The sequence below is a fragment of the Aedes aegypti genome, chromosome 3 (assembly GCF_002204515.2).
Source record: "Aedes aegypti strain LVP_AGWG chromosome 3, AaegL5.0 Primary Assembly, whole genome shotgun sequence".
NCBI classification, from domain to species: domain Eukaryota; kingdom Metazoa; phylum Arthropoda; class Insecta; order Diptera; family Culicidae; genus Aedes; species Aedes aegypti.
In genome coordinates, this window is record NC_035109.1 from 223,526,328 (window position 1) to 223,536,467 (window position 10,140).

Consider the following 10,140-nt stretch of genomic DNA (forward strand, 5'->3'; position numbering starts at 1 on the left):
CAAAACAGAAAAACGACTGGGTAGTACCTGAGAGTAGTACTAGATTGTATACACGATGAGCACGCTAGAAATGATTCACACATCAAGCGTGCGTGTGGGGTACAAGCAAGCCCATGCACAATAGTGTGGGACAAAATTTAGATTCTCGCTCCAGTCCACTTTTTGAATTGCATTTAGGTCCCATAACAACTGTGCAAAATTTCAGCTCGATCGGATAAACTATATTTTAGCGCCAGCCGTTCAAAGTTTGTATGGGATTTACTATGGGAAAACTTACTTTTTCAAAGAAAAATCGCCAGAGGTCGCCCATTGACCTCTATAAAAATTCTAAACGCTGACCTCGATAGGTAGTTTTACGATGAAGAATATTGCCGAAGACCGCGAAACAATCCGACACTTGTGAAAAAAAGTTATTCAATGAAAACCTACACGCTCGTTCAGATCTACTCAAAAGAGAGTAACTTTGACTCACTTTTGAGGTTTCAAGTTAGCTGTCAAAAGTGAGTAACTTTATTTTATCAAAGTGAGTAACTTTTTACTCAACCATGAAAGAAAACGACCTTACTCACTTTTGAGTAAACACAAACATATTTGACTCACTTTGTAAACGTCAAAGTCTTGTGAAAATTTCGCGCGTTCGAACTGACAAATCCTCCGTTGTGGTGGAATTTCTTTCGTCGACATGATGTCGGACTATTTTCAAAAACAGTCGAGACAAAAGCCGAGCCGGCAGAGCAATGACAGTTAGTTTGCTTGAACCGGCGAATTCCAGATTAGTGCTGTGAAGTCAATAATCCTGATATCAAGTGAAGCGAGGTCGGAGTCAAAATGACCAAGTTTTGGTTTCGATCGAACAACCGCAAGAAAAAAAATATAAACAGTAGGTTTTACCGTCGTACTTTTTATTGGACTAATTATCAATTCTTTACAGTCTAACTGGGAAAGCTACTGGCTTGGTCAAACTACATCCTCCACTCGATCCTCCATGACTTTCATCAATCCTCCAGAGATTTTAACATCCGGGGATCCATTCCAGAGCAGCGAAAATTTCAACACAAATATCATTTTTTTTATTTGTTATCATGTATTATTCATATAGTTGTATAAGAGATAAAGAATAAATGTTATGCTCTTTGTATATTTTTTCTTATTTTATGAATAACATAATACATTGATTTCCAAAAATATTATTTCCTGAAGTGAGTGACATCTACTCACTTTCGCAAATTTAATATTAAACGAAGTGAGTAAGTGTTACTCCCATATAAGCCATTTTACGAGACGTTTCGGAACAGCTGATCGCCGAAACGGCGTCAATTGACAGGAGACCTGGGATTAAATCCAGCGTGATTTTTAACAACGCCTCATCTTACTAAACGAGGACATGAAGAAAATGACAAAAAAGAGATCCGAAAATGTTTGTTACTGCAACTTTACACCTAATTATTGTATCAGTTACCTCTTTTTCACCTATATTTCACATAAAAAGGCATTTTTGTGATCAGAAATATTTTAATATTTTTTCTCCATTTAAGTTTTCGCCTGTATGAAAAGCTACGCTAGAAATGCGCACAGTCATCAACCATCATCATCGCCAAAACTGACGACGATGATTGAAAAATCCCAGGTCTCCTGTCATTTGACCTGCTTCGTAAAATGGCTCATTGACATTTGACAATGTTACTCTAAAGTGAGTAACGATGGCGTTACTCACTTTTGAGCAGTTCCACTTTGTTCCGAAGTGAGTCGAAATCTACTCACTTTTGAGTAGATCTGAACGAGCGTGTATTGACGAGGCGACGTTGATTAACACGTAAAGGAATAACAATAATGACAAAATCGGGTAAAATTTCCGAATAGTCTATGCTTAAAAACTTTTTTCACAAGCATCGGGTTGCTTTGCGGTCTTCGGAAATGTTGTTCATCGTAGAAATACCTATCGAGATCTGTGTTCAGAATTTTTATAGAGGTCAATGGGCGACCTCTGACGATTTTTCATTGCGAAAGTAAGTTTTCCCATTGTAAATCCCATACAAACTTTAAACGGTTGGCGCTAAAATATAGTTTCTTCGATCGAGCTGAAATTTTGCACAGTTGTTATAGGACCTAAATGCAATCCAAAAAGTGGACTGGAGCGAGAATCTAAATTTTTCATATAACCGTGTCCCACGCTAATGCACAATGGTCAGAATATATGAACAAAGACCTGATACAGGTCCGTCATACTCGGGCTCAGATTGTGTACCACTTCTAGTACTGCATTTGGTCCCTCGGTAGTAAGGTGCCCAAGTTTGACAGATCGCAGTACACTTTTCACGGCATTCTAGATTACCTTACGAGCCATAAAATTTGGGGCAACTGCAAGGGACATCGAGGTCTTTAATTTGTTTTTGCCTGATATGAAGTAAGGCCAAAACTAGTTTTATCCAAAGACAAATTATCGCCTTAATCAATGAAATATGTAATCTGAATACGTTATTTGGCGTTTTTATTGTTTCAGAAGGGGTTATTCACATATTACTAAGGGGGTGGTCACTAGAGTGGTTCAAAAAATCGTTTTTGCTCCACACCACTCATACGATTCTAGATCAAATTCTGAGTGTCCTCCCAAAATTTGAGCTCAATTGGATGAAAACTGAGACTGCACAAGCCCTTTAAAGTTTATATGGGAATTACTATGAGAAAAGCGACCAATTTATTGAATCGGTCATAGTGTTTGCGCATGTGATCTTGGGGATTAGAGCTACGTTGATACTGTGAGATACATTCATCAGTTACAACTTTGCCGAAGAACGTTTTTAAATCGGACGCCTCAGTAATTATTTATTGATTTATATCCAGTCGCAAATTCTTCAGCAGTGCTCATTTAACTTCTGAACAGGCAACATTGCTGCACCTGTCGCGAAACATAGCATGCACAAATCATGGCTACTATGTTTTACTGCATATATCCAGTGATGCCTGCAGAACAGCCCAATTATTATAGCCAAAGTTTTACAACTCATTCAAAAATCAATATCTAATTACTGGGGTGTCCGATTTTAAAACTGTCTTCGGTAAAGTTGTAGCTGATTATTGTATCTCACAGCATCAACATAGTTCTAATCCCCAAGAGCACATGGGTAAACCAGGTCCGTCCCACTCGGGCTCAGATTGGGTACCACTTCTAGTACTGCATTTGGTCCCTCGGTAGTGCAAAAGGTACCCACGTTTGACAGATCGCAGTACACTTTGAACGGCATTCTAGATTACCTTATGAGCCATAAAATTTTGGGTAACTGCAAGGGACATGGGGGTCTTTAATTTGTCTTTGGGTAAACTCTATGACCGATTGAATGAATTGCTTGCTTTTCCCATAGTAATTCCCATATAAACTTCAAAGGGCTTGTGCAGTCTCAGTTTTCATCCAAAGGAGCTCAAATTTTGGGAGTGCACTCAGAATTTGATTTAGAATCGAATTAGCGGTGTGGAGCAAAAACGATTTATTGAACCACTCTAGTTAGGCTGACCATACGTACCGTATTTAACGGGACTGTACCGTTTTCATCACCTTGACGGGCTGTCCCGTCGTTTTATGGAAAATTCTCGAATTGTACCGTATTTTAGGAAATGGAGAATAGGGTCCTAAAGCCCTGTTCCGATTTTAGTGCCAAACGCTTAAGTTTAGGCCAAAAACACATGTTTACTCAATTTTCTAATGTTTTCCGTTGGTTTAAGTCGAAAAAACATTTTTTTAGATTTTGCTACTCCCCTACCCGAATAAAAAATACAATACAAAAACAATATAACGTATTGTAACAGTACCATTCAATATATTGGAAATACAATACCGTATATGTAAAATGACAATACAATTACAGTACAATATATTGTTTTGAGCAGTTCACTGTGTGGTATATGAGATTTTTGAAATATAATGTATGGGTGGTTAAGTATCGTAACAATACAAATATAGATATTTTCTCATACAAACATTTTGAAAATACAATACTATATAATGTTCATGTATTGTCTTGATTAGCAATTCGTGTATTGTTGTACAATACAAAAACAATTCAACGAATCATCAATCAATCATAATCAATCATGGTTGCATTCGTCGTTACAGCTAATGTCAAGTGACTTCTAAAAAACTACTTATTTTAACTTTTTGAATATTTTTCACCCAACATTTCTTGCTTTTTGAACTTGTTTTGTTTATTTCTTTCAGCAAAGCTACATAGAAAAAAAGCAACAGTTGTTTTACGCGAAAATAGGAATTCGACCAAAATTGTAAGGTATAAAACCAATTAACAACAATACAATGTTCTGTTACAATATATTATATTGTTTTTGAATTGTATATCCAAACAAGAATAATATTGCTTCAACATTCAATTACAATACGCTGTATTGTATCCAATACGTTTTATTGTACATTAATGGTTTATTCCATTCACTGAATGATCCGTTTTTATCCGGGTAGGCTTAAACTCAAATTTTGGGTGTATTTTGTTTTCCGTGTCCCTTCCGAAATGTCAGATAGGAACAACCCCAGTGGTCGAACTAAAACCCCTGTGGTGTTTTTGTCGACTAAGCGAACGTCAAACATGATCTCAAGTGTCAAGGTGCATTTATGGACCCAATTTTTAAATTAAAGTTTAAATATGTTATAGCCGTTATTTGAGCGGGAAAAAATGCTAAAATAGTTGAATTTACATGCTCTTTCGGTTTTTTAAATAAAAACAAGATTTTATTAAAAATTTTAGGACCCAATTGCAAGTCCTCAAAAGGATGAAAACTACCAAAACGAATATGTCTGGTACGAAGAAGTACTATCTGTATCATTTTATTAAATTTTTTGCATACTATTAGAGGTTTCCGTTTTCATTCATTCATTTATTTACCTCGTGTACTAGTTGCTTGGCCGCATTCGCGAAAGCTCTCTGGCTGCGTACGCGAAAGCACAAAATATTCGCCCAAAAAACCTGGCGAAAACAACTGACGTTTCTCACGTGGTCTTATATCAGCATTAGTGGTGCAGAGAAGCACAGTTATATCTTGGCACTATAATGGCACGCTATTTCGCCTTTTCTGGCATTATAATAGCATTATATGCGTATATAAAACTGACATGCATCAAATGATTACCCTATATGCGCATATAATGCTGTTACCGTGCCGCATTATCGTGCTTACTGGTTACTTGGGTTAGCTTCTCAAACAGAGTTTAACTTGATCCGTACGTGCTTCTGCTTAACGTTTCTTTACTCATATTTATGCCAAATTTGGGTGGATTTCCAAAATACGAATCTCTATAAGATAATTATTCATATAATACCTAAACTGAAAAAGAACAACTATGCACACTCAATCACGATTTGCTTGTTCGGTAATTTTTTATACTGGGTACGAATTGTAAATCATAAAAAATACCGAACTTTCAGCTTTTTGATTGAAAACTTCTGAGGTTCAGTAATATTTTTTACTTTTTACTGAACTACGGTAGCTGTCAGACCCAATTTTGCAACATTGCCGAACAGGCCGAAAAGTCAGTAAAAACAATTACCGACTATTCAGTAGTTGATGTTTTTTACTGACTTGTCGTCAACATCAAATCAAAACAAACTGATGCGCATGCGGGAATGTGTCAAATGAGAATCTCCTGCTGTAGAATCATCCGGCGCCAGGAGACACACACTTTTCCTGCTCCTATTTTGCGCATTCTCGTGGTAAGTTGTTGAAATTTAGTGACAAACTCAACTATTTTAAGCAACCAAAAAGGCTCAGCACGAATACAACTGCTTACGTTGGTAAATTCGGTTAGTTTCCATACAAGAGGTAAATTCATCTGGCATCATTGAGTTTGCCTCTTGTGTGCAAACCAACCAAATAATAATGATTTTGTCACACATTTTTCGATAACTTCTACTGAGATATGAGCATACCGTAGCTGTTTATTCTCTCGAAAAATGCTTAATAAGGGACATGTCCATGCCGATTGGGTTTTTATTTGTGTTGATTGCTGAAACAAAAAAACAGAATCCTGAGGAGCAAAGCGTGAAGCATGGGTTACTGAAAACCAGTAAAAACGCTCTACAATTTTACTGGCTAAGTCAGTAATTTCCATCAATCAAAACATATTTTGATAATAATAATCGTAAAAATTACCGAAAACTCCGTAATTCCAAAACCCAGTAAAATTTTACTGGGGTCGGTAATTTGAATTGGCTGTGTGTGTTTACTTCTGATACGCAATTGATTGGATTAACTGTTTAAAAAGTGGATATTTCAATAAAGTAATGAATTATTAGAAAAATTTACGTCTAAATTTGAAAAATTGAAAAGTGTGACGATTTTTTTTAGGAAATTCTTAATAAACGCTGCTTTTTGGAAATCAAAGAATGCGCTTCAAGGTTCTTAAGTGATTTTTAATGAATCATACAGACATGTAGCTTGGGATTGCATAATCTGGTTCTGCTACTTTCCTTCGAATGGCGGTTTCCCGAATGTCGTTACCCCAACGCCAGTTCTCAGAATGCTAGTGCCCCGCAAACCCCACTTCCCCGAATAGTTCAGTTCTCCGAAAAGTTATAACACACATAATTGTCATAACCTTTCGCATTTCAAGGTGGTGAACAATATGTATTTTTGTAAATATGCACAGCCAATTGGGTCCTAAAGCCCTGTCCCAATTTTAGTGCCTAACGCTTAAGTTTAGGCCAAAAACACATGCTTACTCAATTTTCTAATGTTTTCCGTTGGTTTAAGCCCAAAAATTTGTTTTTTAGATTTTGTCACATCCTTTGGCTTAAACTCAAATTTTGGGTGTATTTTGTTTTCCGTGTCCCTTACGAAATGTCAGATAGGAACAACCCCGTCAAACATGATCAAAAGTGTCAAGGTTCATTTATGGACCAACTTTTTAAATTAAAGTTTAAACATGATATAGCCATTATTTGAGCGGGAAAAATTGCTAAAGTAGTTACAGTAACATGCTTTTTCGTGTTGTTAAATAAAAACAAGATTTCATTACAAATTTTAGGACCCAATTCAAATTACCGACCCCAGTAAAATTTTACTGGGTTTTGGAATTACGGAGTTTTCGGTAATTTTTACGATTACCGAAAAAACCCAGTAAATCAAAATATGTTTTGATTGATGGAAATTACTGACTTAGCCAGTAAAATTGTAGAGCGTTTTTACTGGTTTTCAGTAACCCATGCTTCACGCTTTGCTCCTCAGGATTCTGTTTTTTTGTTTCAGCAATCAACACAAATAAAAACCCAATCGGCATGGACATGTCCCTTATTAAGCATTTTTCGAGAGAATAAACAGCTACGGTATGCTCATATCTCAGTAGAAGTTATCGAAAAATGTGTGACAAAATCATTATTATTTGGTTGGTTTGCACACAAGAGGCAAACTCAATGATGCCAGATGAATTTACCTCTTTTTCCATTTCCGAATTTACCAACGTAAGCAGTTGTATTCGTGCTGAGCCTTTTTGGTTGCTTAAAATAGTTGAGTTTGTCACTAAATTTCAACAACTTACCACGAGAATGCGCAAAATAGGAGCAGGAAAAGTGTGTGTCTCCTGGCGCCGGATGATTCTACAGCAGGAGATTCTCATTTGACACATTCCCGCATGCGCATCAGTTTGTTTTGATTTGATGTTGACGACAAGTCAGTAAAAAACATCAACTACTGAATAGTCGGTAATTGTTTTTACTGACTTTTCGGCCTGTTCGGCAATGTTGCAAAATTGGGTCTGACAGCTACCGTAGTTCAGTAAAAAGTAAAAAATATTACTGAACCTCAGAAGTTTTCAATCAAAAAGCTGAAAGTTCGGTATTTTTTATGATTTACAATTCGTACCCAGTATAAAAAATTACCGAACAAGCAAATCGTGATTGAGTGTGTGTATTTAGTCAAAAAAAGATCAAATATTTCCTTCTTTGGTAGCTTATCGATCTTTCTAACTCAACACTATTTAACTACCCGAGCAGAAGCAAAGTTCTGATTATTAAATCGAGATATTGATTTGATTGACATAAGAGATAAAAGATCTGAAGATAATATCAAAATTTTATTCCTGGAACTTTTGAGCCATAGCTAAATTTGATGTTGGAAGATCTAAGAAATAGCTCGCTCATATTGGTGAGATCTTATAAAAGCTAAATATGATATGCTAATAGCACAGACAAACAGACGTCACACTCTCATCATAGTCCATCGACCACCTTTTAAACGATCGATTCAAAAATATGGTAGGTGGCCAATCCACCACCCGCAGCGCTCGCATCGTTTTTGTTCGTGTTTGACGTTTACACACTACCGCCATCTGTTGGCCTGTCGGCCAAACACACCAATTTTAGCATTGGGCGTACATGTCCTCGTGACTATGATTTTGATCGAGATTTGTTGTAAGTGTTACGTCTGTTTGTCTGTGCTAATAGTATTCCAGGAGTAAATTTTAGATATGTCCATATCAAAATTTGCTATTACTTAGCTTTTTTCGCCTGCTCGGGTAAAGACTATTGTTGCACTTTTTTGAGCTGCATTGCTTTACAAGGGAATGGGTCATTCGGGAACATGGCTTCGGAGAAACAGGCCATTCAGAGAACTGGAATTTGGAGAAAAGTAGCGAAATCGCATAATCTATGTCTTTTAAAATTGTGCCGTTTTTGTTTTTTATTTGTCCCGTTTTTATCTGGTTGGCTTATGGTCAGCCTAACTCTAGTGGTCACCCAACGCAGTGTACCTTGCGCCGCTGTGGCACATTCCGGCGCATTGATTGGCACACTTTTCCATAGTGAGTTGCTATAAAAATCACAGTGAACTGAAATTTCCGTCTCAGCAACCATTGAGTTTTCTTAGCTGTTTGTCTTTGTGTTTACTGTTTGCAGTGTTGACCAGACTCATTTCCCCGAAAATCGAATTGTGAAGCCATGAACTGTTATAACTGTGAGTTGTATTCCTGAGATGGAGGGGGAGGTGGTTGGGCTTGAGTGTTGCACATGGGATCTGACAGTTTCGATCTCGGTGGGCCGCAATTCAAGTTTCGGTGAAATGATTCGCACTCACTCACTCACTCATTTCATTTCACCGAAACTTGAATTGTGGCTCTCTGGGATCAAAATTGATCGATTTTGTGTGCAGTACTTAAGCTTACCCGGATAAAAACGTATCATTCAGTGAATGGAATAAACAATTAATGTACAATATAACGTATTGGATACAATACATCGTATTGTAATTGAATGTCGAAGCAACATTATTCTTGTTTGGATATACAATTCAAAAACAATATAATATATTGTAACATAACACTGTATTGTTTTTTATTGGTTTTATACCATACAATTTTGGTCAAATTCCAATTTTCGCGTAAAACAACTCTTGTTTTTTTCTATGTAGCTTTGCTGAAAGAAGTAAACAAAACAAGTTCAGAAAGCAAGAAATGTTAGGTGAAAAATATTCAAAACGTAAAAATAAGTAGTTTTTTAGAAGTCATTTGACATTAGCTGTAACGACGAATGCAACCGTGATAAATATCTTTGGTTCTATAAAGTTAAAATTATTTTGCTAGTTTTGGCACGAATATCCGGTAAGTTGGGGGACAATCCATACAAAATACAAATTCTATACTTTTCACCACTAATTGAAATACAGTTCGTTGAATTGTTTTTGTATTGTACAACAATACACGAATTGCTAATCAAGACAATACATGAACAATATATTGTATTGTATTTTCAAAATGTATGTATGAGAAAATATATAGATTTGTGTTGTTACGATACTTAACCACCCATACACTATATTGCAAAAATTTCATATACCATACAGTGAACTGTTCAAAACAATATATTGTACTGTAATTGTATTGTCATTTCACAATATACTGTATTGTATTTCCAATATATTGAATGGTACTGTTCCAATACGTTATATTGTTTTTGTATTGTATTTTTTATCCGGGTAACCATCTGCTTTTCTATCTTAGGAGGATAGAGCATGGTTGTAGTAGTTCGTGGCTTCGTAGTTCGGAAAATGTTATTTTCTGGGAAATGAGTCTGAACAACACTGACTGTTTGTCAAACATGGAAAATTTGCACGTTGGTTTTGGCTTCAGCAGGAAAAACTTAGGGTCTGTCT